The 15298-nt window shown below is 26.8% G+C and overlaps 1 long non-coding RNA gene across 14 annotated transcripts in view; it reads right to left on the bottom strand.

Annotated features, from left to right (window-relative positions):
* LOC126917982 (uncharacterized) overlaps window positions 1-15298 on the bottom strand; it is a 446175-nt gene that overhangs the window by 212601 nt on the left and 218276 nt on the right. The gene's annotated exons all lie outside the window — the stretch shown is intronic.

Here is a 15298-nt window from a genome sequence, read left to right as displayed (position 1 = left end):
TAATACTATATAACGTGCAACGTTGTATAGGACTACGTTATAACGTATAACGTTATATACTATTACTATACAACGTGTAACGTTATATAGTATTACGTTATGACGTATAACGTTATATACTATTACGCTATAACGTATGCCGCTATATACTATTACAATACAACGTGTAACGTTATATAGTATTACGTTATGACGTATAACGTTATATACTATTACGATATAACGTATAACGTTGTATACTAATACTATATAACGTGCAACGTTGTATAGGACTACGTTATAACGTATAACGTTATATACTATTACTATACAACGTATAACGTTATATACTACTACGATTTAACATATAACGTTATTACGCTATAACGTATGACGCTATATACTATTACTATACAACGTGTAACGTTATATAGTATTACGTTATGACGTATAACGTTATATACTATTACGATATAACGTATAACGTTATATACTATTACTATACAAGGTGTAACGTTATATAGTATTACGTTATAACGTGTAACGTTATATACTATTTCGGTATAACGTATAACGTTATATAGTATTACGTTATGACGTATAACGTTATATACTATTACTATACAACGTGTAACGTTATATAGTATTACGTTATAACGCGTAACGGCATATAGTATTACGTTATAACGTATAACGTTATATACTATTACTATACAATGTGTAACGTTATATAGTATTACGTTATAACGTGTAACGTTATATACTATTACGGTATAACGTATAACGTTATATAGTATTACGTTATGACGTATAACGTTATATACTATTACGATATAACGTATAACGTTGTAAACTAATACTATATAACGTGTAACGTTATATAGTATTACGTTATAACGTATAACGTTATATAGTATTACGTTATAACGTATAACGTTATATAGTTTTACGTTATAACGTATAACATTATATACTATTACTATACAACGTGTAACGTTATATAGTATTACGTTACAACGTATAACGTTATATACTATTACGGTATAACGTATAACGTTATATAGTGTTACATTATAGCGTATAACGTTATATAGTATTACGTTATAACGTATAACGTTATATACTATTACTATACAATGTGTAACGTTATATAGTATTACGTTATAACGTGTAACGTTATATACTATTACGGTATAACGTATAACGTTATATAGTGTTACATTATAGCGTATAACGTTATATAGTATTACGTTATAACGTATAACGTTATATACTATTACTATACAAGGTGTAACGTTATATAGTATTACGTTATAACGTGTAACGTTATATACTATTACGGTATAACGTATAACGTTATATAGTATTACGTTATGACGTATAACGTTATATACTATTACGATATAACGTATAACGTTGTATACTAATACTATATAACGTGTAACGTTGTATAGGACTACGTTATAACGTATAACGTTATATACTATTACTATACAACGTGTAACGTTATATAGTATTACGTTATGACGTATAACGTTATATACTATTACTATACAACGTGTAACGTTATATAGTATTACGTTATAACGTATAACGTAATATAGTGTTACGTTATAGCGTATAACGTTATTTAGTATTATGTTGTAACGTATAACGTTATGTAGTATTACGTTATAACGTATAACGTTATATACTATTACGTTATAACGTATAACGATATACACTGTTACGGTATTACGTGTAACGTTATATAGTATTACGTTATAACGTATAACGTCATATACTATTACGATATAACGTTATATACTATCACTATACAACGTGAAACTTTATATAGTATTACTTTATAAAGTATAACGTTATATACTATCACTATACAACGTGTAACATTATATAGTATTACGTTTTAACGTATAACGGCATATAGTATTACTTTATAACGTATAACGTTATATACTATTACTATACAACGTGTAACGTTATATAGTATTACGTTATAACGTATAACGTTATATACTATTACGCTATAACGTATGACGCTATATACTATTACTATACAACGTGTAACGTTATATAGTATTACGTTATGACGTATAACGTTATATATTATTACGGTATAACGTATAACGTTATATACTATCACTATACAACGTGAAACATTATATAGTGTTACGTTATAACGTATGACGTTATATACTATCACTATACAACGTGAAACGTTATATAGTATTACGTTATAACGTATAACGTTATATACTATTACGCTATAACGTATGACGCTATATACTATTACTATACAACGTGTAACGTTATATAGTATTACGTTATGACGTATAACGTTATATACTATTACGGTATAACGTATAACGTTATATACTATCACTATACAACGTGAAACATTATATAGTATTACGTTATAACGCATAACGTTATATAGTATTACGTTATAACGTATAACATTATATACTATTACTATACAACGTGTAACGTTATATAGTATTACGTTATGACGTATAACGTTATATACTATTACGGTATAACGTATAACCTTATATACTATCACTATACAACGTGAAACATTATATAGTGTTACGTTATAACGTATGACGTTATATACTATCACTATACAACGTGAAACGTTATATAGTATTACGTTATAACGTATAACGTTATATACTATTACGCTATAACGTATGACGCTATATACTATTACTATACAACGTGTAACGTTATATAGTATTACGTTATGACGTATAACGTTATATACTATTACGGTATAACGTATAACGTTATATACTATCACTATACAACGTGAAACATTATATAGTATTACGTTATAACGCATAACGTTATATAGTATTACGTTATAACGTATAACATTATGTACTATTACTATACAACGTGTAACGTTATATGGTATTACGTTATAACGTATAACGTTATATACTATTACGGCATAACGTATAACGTTATATACTATTACGATATAACGCATAACGATATATGGTATTACGTTATAACGTATGACGTTATATACTATCACTATACAACGTGAAACGTTATATAGTATTACGTTATAACGTATAACGTTATATACTATTGCGCTATAACGTATGACGCTATATACTATTACAATACAACGTGTAACGTTATATAGTATTACGTTATAACGTATAACGTTATATACTATTACGTTATAACATATAACGATATACACTATTACGGTATTACGTGTAACGTTATATAGTATTACGTTATATAGTATTACGTTATAGCCTATAACGTCATATAATATTACGATATAACGTTATATACTATCACTATACAACGTGAAATGTTATATAGTATTACGTTATAAAGTATAGCGTTATATACTATCACTATACAACGTGTAACATTATATAGTATTACGTTATAACGTATAACGGCATATAGTATTACTTTATAACGTATAACGTTATACACTATTACGCTATAACGTATGACGCTATATACTATTACAATACAACGTGTAACGTTATATAGTATTACGTTGTAACGTATAACGTTATATAGTGTTACATTATAGCGTATAACGTTATATAGTATTACGTTATAACGTATAACGTTATATACTATTACTATACAAGGTGTAACGTTATATAGTATTACGTTATAACGTGTAACGTTATATACTATTACGGTATAACGTATAACGTTATATAGTATTACGTTATGACCTATAACGTTATATACAATTACGATATAACGTATAACGTTGTATACTAATACTATATAACGTGTAACGTTGTATAGGACTACGTTATAACGTATAACGTTATATACTATTACTATACAAGGTGTAACGTTATATAGTATTACGCTATAACGTGTAACGTTATATACTATTACGGTATAACGTATAACGTTATATAGTATTACGTTATGACGTATAACGTTATATACTATTACGATATAACGTGTAACGTTGTATACTAATACTATATAACGTGAAACGTTGTATAGGACTACGTTATAACGTATAACGTTATATACTATTACTATACAACGTATAACGTTATATACTACTACGATTTAACATATAACGTTATTTACTATCACGCTATAACGTATGACGCTATATACTATTACTATACAACGTGTAACGTTATATAGTATTACGTTATGACGTATAACGTTATATACTATTACGATATAACGTATAACGTTGTATACTAATACTATATAACGTGCAACGTTGTATAGGACTACGTTATAACGTATAACGTTATATACTATTACTATACAACGTGTAACGTTATATAGTATTACGTTATAACGTATAACGGCATATAGTATTACGTTATAACGTATAACGTTATATACTATTACTATACAAGGTGTAACGTTATATAGCATTACGTTATAACGTGTAACGTTATATACTATTACTATACAAGGTGTAACGTTATATACTATTACGCCTTAACGTATGACGCTATATACTATGACTATACAACGTGTAACGTTATATAGTTTTACGTTATAACGTATAACGTTATATAGTTTTACGTTATAACGTATAACATTATATACTATTACTATACAACGTGTAACGTTATATAGTATTACGTTATAACGAATAACGTTATATACTATTACGGTATAACGTATAACGTTATATAGTGTTATATTATAGCGTATAACGTTATATAGTATTACGTTATAACGTATAACGTTATATACTATTACTATACAAGGTGTAACGATATATAGTATTACGTTATAACGTGTAACGTTATATACTATTACGGTATAACGTATAACGTTATATAGTATTACGTTATGACGTATAACGTTATATACTATTACGATATAACGTATAACGTTGTATACTAATACTATATAACGTGTAACGTTGTATAGGACTACGTTATAACGTATAACGTTATATACTATTACTATACAACGTGTAACGTTATATAGTATTACGTTATAACGTATAACGTTATATACTATTACGCTATAACGTATGACGCTATATACTATTACAATACAACGTGTAACTTTATATAGTATTACGTTGTAACGTATAACGTTATATACTATTACGATTTAACATATAACGTTATATACTATTACGCTATAACGTATGACGCTATATACTATTACAATACAACGTGTAACTTTATATAGTATTACGTTGTAACGTATAACGTTATATACTATTACGATTTAACATATAACGTTATATACTATTACGCTATAACCTATGGCGCTATATACTATTACAATACAACGTGTAACTTTATATAGTATTATGTTGTAACGTATAACGTTATGTAGTATTACGTTATAACGTATAACGTTATATACTATTACGTTATAACGTATAACGTTATATACTATTACGTTATAACGTATAACGTTATATACTATTACGTTATAACGTATAACGATATACACTATTACGGTATTACGTGTAACGTTATATAGTATTACGTTATATAGTATTACGTTATAGCGTATAACGTCATATAATATTACGATATAACGTTATATACTATCACTATACAACGTGAAATGTAATATAGTATTACGTTATAAAGTGTAACGTTATATACTATCACTATACAACGTGTAACATTATATAGTATTACGTTATAACGTATAACGGCATATAGTATTACTTTATAACGTATAACGTTATATACTATTACGCTATAACGTATGACGCTATATACTATTACAATACAACGTGTAACGTTATATAGTATTACGTTGTAACGTATAACGTTATATACTATTACGATTTAACATATAACGTTATATACTATAACGCTATAACGTCTGACGCTATATACTATTACTATACAACGTGTAACGTTATATAGTATTACGTTATGACGTATAACGTTATATACTATTGCGATATAACGTATAACGTTGTATACTAATACTATATAACGTGCAACGTTGTATAGGACTACGTTATAACGTATAACGCTATATACTATTACTATACAACGTGTAACGTTATATAGTATTACGTTATGACGTATAACGTTATATACTATTACTATACAACGTGTAACGTTATATAGTATTACGTTATAACGTATAACGTTATATACTATTACGGTATAACGTATAACGTAATATAGTGTTACATTATAGCGTATAACGTTATATAGTATTACGTTATAACGAGTAACGTTATATACTATTACTATACAACGTGTAACGTTATATAGTATTACGTTATGACGTATAACGTTATATACTAATACGGTATAACGTATAACGTTATAGACTATCACAATACAACGTGAAACGTTATATAGTATTACGTTATAACGTATTACGTTATATAATATCACTATACAACGTCTAACGTTATATAGTATTACGTTATAACGTATAACGTTATATACTATTACACTATAACGTATGGCGCTATACACTATTACTATACAACGTGTAACGTTACATAGTATTACGTTATAACGTATAACGTTATATAGTATTACGTTATAACGTATAACATTATATACTATTACTATACAACGTGTAACGTTATATAGTGTTACGTTATAACGTATAAGGTTATATACTAATAGTATACATCGAGTAAAGTTATATAGTATTACGTTATAACGTATAACGTTATATACTATTACGATATAACGTATAACGTTGTATACTAATACTATATAACGTGCAACGTTGTATAGGACTACGTTATAACGTATAACGTTATATACTATTACGGTATAACGTATAACGTTACATAGTATTACGTTATGACGTATAACGTTATATACTATTACGATATAACGTATAACGTTGTATACTCATACTATATAACGTGTAACGTTGTATAGGACTACGTTATAACGTATAACGTTATATACTATTACTATACAACGTGTAACGTTATATAGTATTACGTTATAACGTATAACGTTATATACTATTACGCTATAACGTATGACGCTATATACTATTACAATACAACGTGTAACTTTATATAGTATTACGTTGTAACGTATAACGTTATATACTATTACGATTTAACATATAACGTTATATACTATTACGCTATAACGTATGACGCTATATACTATTACTATACAACGTGTAACGTTATATAGTATTACGTTATGACTTATAACGTTATATACTATTACTATACAACGTGTAACGTTATACAGTATTACGTTATAACGTATAACGTTATATACTATTGCGCTATAACGTATGACGCTATATACTATTACAATACAACGTGTAACGTTATATAGTATTACGTTATAACGTATAACGTTATATACTATTACGTTATAACATATAACGATATACACTATTACGGTATTACGTGTAACGTTATATAGTATTACGTTATATAGTATTACGTTATAGCCTATAACGTCATATAATATTACGATATAACGTTATATACTATCACTATACAACGTGAAATGTTATATAGTATTACGTTATAAAGTATAGCGTTATATACTATCACTATACAACGTGTAACATTATATAGTATTACGTTATAACGTATAACGGCATATAGTATTACTTTATAACGTATAACGTTATACACTATTACGCTATAACGTATGACGCTATATACTATTACAATACAACGTGTAACGTTATATAGTATTACGTTGTAACGTATAACGTTATATACTGTTACTATACAACGTGTAACGTTATATAGTATTACGCTATAACGTATGACGCTATATACTATTACTATACAACGAGTAACGTTATATAGTATTACGTTATGACGTATAACGTTATATACTATTGCGATATAACGTATAACGTTGTATACTAATACTATATAACGTGCAACGTTGTATAGGACTACGTTATAACGTATAACGTTATATACTACTACGATATAACGTATAACGTTGTATACTAATACTATATAACGTGCAACGTTGTATAGGACTACGTTATAACGTATAACGTTATATACTATTACTATACAAAGTATAACGTTATATACTACTACGATTTAACATATAACGTTATATACTATTACGCTATAACGTATGACGCTTTATACTATTACTATACAACGTGTAACGTTATATAGTATTACGTTATGACGTATAATGTTATATACTATTACGATATAACGTATAACGTTGTATACTAATACTATATAACGTGCAACGTTGTATAGGACTACGTTATAACGTATAACGTTATATACTATTACTATACAACGTGTAACGTTATATAGTATTACGTTATAACGTATAACGTTATATACTATTACTATACAACGTGTAACGTTATATAGTATTACGTTATAACGTATAACGTTATATACTATTACGCTATAACGTATGACGCTATATACTATTACAATACAACGTGTAACGTTATATAGTATTACGATGTAACGTATAACGTTATATACTATTACGATATAACGTATAACGTTGTATACTAATACTATATAACGTGTAGCGTTGTATAGGATTACGTTATAACGTATAACGTTATATACTATTACTATACATCGTGTAACTTTATATAGTATTATGTTGTAACGTATAACGTTATGTAGTATTACGTTATAACGTATAACGTTATATACTATTACGCTATAACGTATGACGCTATATACTATTACAATACAACGTGTAACTTTATATAGTATTATGTTGTAACGTATAACGTTATGTAGTATTACGTTATAACGTATAACGTTATATACTATTACGTTATAACGTATAACGTTATTTACTATTACTATACAAGGTGTAACGTTATATAGTATTACGTTATAACGTGTAACGTTATATACTATTACGGTATAACGTATAACGTTATATAGTATTACGTTATGACGTATAACGTTATATACTATTACGATATAACGTGTAACGTTGTATACTAATACTATATAACGTGAAACGTTGTATAGGACTACGTTATAACGTATAACGTTATATACTATTACTATACAACGTATAACGTTATATACTACTACGATTTAACATATAACGTTATTTACTATTACGCTATAACGTATGACGCTATATACTATTACTATACAACGTGTAACGTTATATAGTATTACGTTATGACGTATAACGTTATATACTATTACGATATAACGTATAACGTTGTATACTAATAGTATATAACGTGCAACGTTGTATAGGACTACGTTATAACGTATAACGTTATATACTATTACTATACAACGTGTAACGTTATATAGTATTACGTTATAACGTATAACGGCATATAGTATTACGTTATAACGTATAACGTTATATACTATTACTATACAAGGTGTAACGTTATATAGCATTACGTTATAACGTGTAACGTTATATACTATTACTATACAAGGTGTAACGTTATATACTATTACGCCTTAACGTATGACGCTATATACTATGACTATACAACGTGTAACGTTATATAGTTTTACGTTATAACGTATAACGTTATATAGTTTTACGTTATAACGTATAACATTATATACTATTACTATACAACGTGTAACGTTATATAGTATTACGTTATAACGTATAACGTTATATACTATTACGGTATAACGTATAACGTTATATAGTGTTATATTATAGCGTATAACGTTATATAGTATTACGTTATAACGTATAACGTTATATACTATTACTATACAAGGTGTAACGTTATATAGTATTACGTTATAACGTGTAACGTTATATACTATTACGGTATAACGTATAACGTTATATAGTATTACGTTATGACGTATAACGTTATATACTATTACGATATAACGTATAACGTTGTATACTAATACTATATAACGTGTAACGTTGTATAGGACTACGTTATAACGTATAACGTTATATACTATTACTATACAACGTGTAACGTTATATAGTATTACGTTATAACGTATAACGTTATATACTATTACGCTATAACGTATGACGCTATATACTATTACAATACAACGTGTAACTTTATATAGTATTACGTTGTAACGTATAACGTTATATACTATTACGATTTAACATATAACGTTATATACTATTACGCTATAACGTATGACGCTATATACTATCACAATACAACGTGTAACGTTATATCGTATTACGTTGTAACGTATAACGTTATATACTATTACGATTTAACATATAACGTTATATACTATGACTATACAACGTGTAACGTTATATAGTATTACGTTATAACGTATAACGTTATATAGTTTTACGTTATAACGTATAACATTATATACTATTACTATACAACGTGTAACGTTCTATAGTATTACGTTATAACGTAATAACGTTATATACTATTACGGTATAACGTATAACGTTATATAGTGTTACATTATAGCGTATAACGTTATATAGTATTACATTATAACGTATAACGTTATATACTATTACTATACAAGGTGTAACGTTATATAGTATTACGCTATAACGTGTAACGTTATATACTATTACGGTATAACGTATAACGTTATATAGTATTACGTTATGACGTATAACGTTATATACTATTACGATATAACGTATAACGTTGTATACTAATACTATATAACGTGTAACGTTGTATAGGACTACGTTATAACTTATAACGTTATATACTATTACTATACAACGTGTAACGTTATATAGTATTACGTTATATAGTATTACGTTATAGCGTATAACGTCATATAATATTACGATATAACGTTATATACTATCACTATACAACGTGAAATGTAATATAGTATTACGTTATAAAGTGTAACGTTATATACTATCACTATACAACGTGTAACATTATATAGTATTACGTTATAACGTATAACGGCATATAGTATTACTTTATAACGTATAACGTTATATACTATTACGCTATAACGTATGACGCTATATACTATTACAATACAACGTGTAACGTTATATAGTATTACGTTGTAACGTATAACGTTATCTACTATTACGATTTAACATATAACGTTATATACTATAACGCTATATCGTCTGACGCTATATACTATTACTATACAACGTGTAACGTTATATAGTATTACGTTATGACGTATAACGTTATATACTATTGCGATATAACGTATAACGTTGTATACTAATACTATATAACGTGCAACGTTGTATAGGACTACGTTATAACGTATAACGCTATATACTATTACTATACAACGTGTAACGTTATATAGTATTACGTTATGACGTATAACGTTATATACTATTACTATACAACGTGTAACGTTATATAGTATTACGTTATAACGTATAACGTTATATACTATTACGGTATAACGTATAACGTAATATAGTGTTACATTATAGCGTATAACGTTATATAGTATTACGTTATAACGAGTAACGTTATATACTATTACTATATAACGTCTAACGTTATATAGTATTACGTTATGACGTATAACGTTATATACTAATACGGTATAACGTATAACGTTATAGACTATCACAATACAACGTGAAACGTTATATAGTATTACGTTATAACGTATTACGTTATATAATATCACTATACAACGTCTAACGTTATATAGTATTACGTTATAACGTATAACGTTATATACTATTACACTATAACGTATGGCGCTATACACTATTACTATACAACGTGTAACGTCACATAGTATTACGTTATAACGTATAACGTTATATAGTATTACGTTATAACGTATAACATTATATACTATTACTATACAACGTGTAACGTTATATAGTGTTACGTTATAACGTATAAGGTTATATACTAATAGTATACATCGAGTAAAGTTATATAGTATTACGTTATAACGTATAACGTTATATACTATTACGATATAACGTATAACGTTGTATACTAATACTATATAACGTGCAACGTTGTATAGGACTACGTTATAACGTATAACGTTATATACTATTACGGTATAACGTATAACGTTACATAGTATTACGTTATGACGTATAACGTTATATACTATTACGATATAACGTATAACGTTGTATACTCATACTATATAACGTGTAACGTTGTATAGTACTACGTTATAACGTATAACGTTATATACTATTACTATACAACGTGTAACGTTATATAGTATTACGTTATAACGTATAACGTTATATACTATTACGCTATAACGTATGACGCTATATACTATTACAATACTACGTGTAACTTTATATAGTATTACGTTGTAACGTATAACGTTATATACTATTACGATTTAACATATAACGTTATATACTATTACGCTATAACGTATGACGCTATATACTATTACTATACAACGTGTAACGTTATATAGTATTACGTTATGACTTATAACGTTATATACTATTACTATACAACGTGTAACGTTATACAGTATTACGTTATAACGTATAACGTTATATACTATTACGGTATAACGTATAACGTTATATAGTATTACGTTATGACGTATAACGTTATATACTATTACGATATAACGTATAACGTTGTATACTAATACTATATAACGTGCAACGTTGTATAGGACTACGTTATAACGTATAACGTTATATACTATTACTATACAAAGTATAACGTTATATACTACTACGATTTAACATATAACGTTATATACTATTACGCTATAGCGTATGACGCTTTATACTATTACTATACAACGTGTAACGTTATATAGTATTACGTTATGACGTATAACGTTATATACTAATACGGTATAACGTATAACGTTATAGACTATCACAATACAACGTGAAACGTTATATAGTATTACGTTATAACGTATTACGTTATATAATATCACTATACAACGTCTAACGTTATATAGTATTACGTTAGAACGTATAACGTTATATACTATTACACTATAACGTATGGCGCTATACACTATTACTATACAACGTGTAACGTTACATAGTATTACGTTATAACGTATAACGTTATATAGTATTACGTTATAACGTATAACATTATATACTATTACTATACAACGTGTAACGTTATATAGTGTTACGTTATAACGTATAAGGTTATATACTAATAGTATACATCGAGTAAAGTTATATAGTATTACGTTATAACGTATAACGTTATATACTATTACGATATAACGTATAACGTTGTATACTAATACTATATAACGTGCAACGTTGTATAGGACTACGTTATAACGTATAACGTTATATACTATTACGGTATAACGTATAACGTTACATAGTATTACGTTATGACGTATAACGTTATATACTATTACGATATAACGTATAACGTTGTATACTCATACTATATAACGTGTAACGTTGTATAGTACTACGTTATAACGTATAACGTTATATACTATTACTATACAACGTGTAACGTTATATAGTATTACGTTATAACGTATAACGTTATATACTATTACGCTATAACGTATGACGCTATATACTATTACAATACAACGTGTAACTTTATATAGTATTACGTTGTAACGTATAACGTTATATACTATTACGATTTAACATATAACGTTATATACTATTACGCTATAACGTATGACGCTATATACTATTACTATACAACGTGTAACGTTATATAGTATTACGTTATGACTTATAACGTTATATACTATTACTATACAACGTGTAACGTTATACAGTATTACGTTATAACGTATAACGTTATATACTATTACGGTATAACGTATAACGTTATATGGTATTACGTTATGACGTATAACGTTATATACTATTACGATATAACGTATAACGTTGTATACTAATACTATATAACGTGCAACGTTGTATAGGACTACGTTATAACGTATAACGTTATATACTATTACTATACAAAGTATAACGTTATATACTACTACGATTTAACATATAACGTTATATACTATTACGCTATAACGTATGACGCTTTATACTATTACTATACAACGTGTAACGTTATATAGTATTACGTTATAACGTATAACGTTATATACTATTACACTATAACGTATGGCGCTATACACTATTACTATACAACGTGTAACGTTACATAGTATTACGTTATAACGTATAACGTTATATAGTATTACGTTATAACGTATAACATTATATACTATTACTATACAACGTGTAACGTTCTATAGTATTACGTTATAACGTAATAACGTTATATACTATTACGGTATAACGTATAACGTTATATAGTGTTACATTATAGCGTATAACGTTATATAGTATTACATTATAACGTATAACGTTATATACTATTACTATACAAGGTGTAACGTTATATAGTATTACGCTATAACGTGTAACGTTATATACTATTACGGTATAACGTATAACGTTATATAGTATTACGTTATGACGTATAACGTTATATACTATTACGATATAACGTATAACGTTGTATACTAATACTATATAACGTGTAACGTTGTATAGGACTACGTTATAACTTATAACGTTATATACTATTACTATACAACGTGTAACGTTATATAGTATTACGTTATATAGTATTACGTTATAGCGTATAACGTCATATAATATTACGATATAACGTTATATACTATCACTATACAACGTGAAATGTAATATAGTATTACGTTATAAAGTGTAACGTTATATACTATCACTATACAACGTGTAACATTATATAGTATTACGTTATAACGTATAACGGCATATAGTATTGCCTTATAACGTATAACGTTATATACTATTACGCTATAACGTATGACGCTATATACTATTACAATACAACGTGTAACGTTATATAGTATTACGTTGTAACGTATAACGTTATATACTATTACGGTATAACGTATAACGTAATATAGTGTTACATTATAGCGTATAACGTTATATAGTATTACGTTATAACGAGTAATGTTATATACTATTACTATACAACGTCTAACGTTATATAGTATTACGTTATGACGTATAACGTTATATACTAATACGGTATAACGTATAACGTTATAGACTATCACAATACAACGTGTAACGTTATATAGTATTACGTTATAACGTATTACGTTATATAATATCACTATACAACGTCTAACGTTATATAGTATTACGTTATAACGTATAACGTTATATACTATTACACTATAACGTATGGCGCTATACACTATTACTATACAACGTGTAACGTTACATAGTATTACGTTATAACGTATAACGTTATATAGTATTACGTTATAACGTATAACATTATATACTATTACTATACAACGTGTAACGTTATATAGTGTTACGTTATAACGTATAAGGTTATATACTAATAGTATACATCGAGTAAAGTTATATAGTATTACGTTATAACGTATAACGTTATATAC

Source organism: Bombus affinis, chromosome 6, assembly GCF_024516045.1.
Source record: "Bombus affinis isolate iyBomAffi1 chromosome 6, iyBomAffi1.2, whole genome shotgun sequence".
NCBI lineage: Eukaryota > Metazoa > Arthropoda > Insecta > Hymenoptera > Apidae > Bombus > Bombus affinis.
The sequence above is the reverse complement of the archived record's forward strand: the minus strand, read 5'-3'. Positions and strand labels throughout refer to the sequence as shown.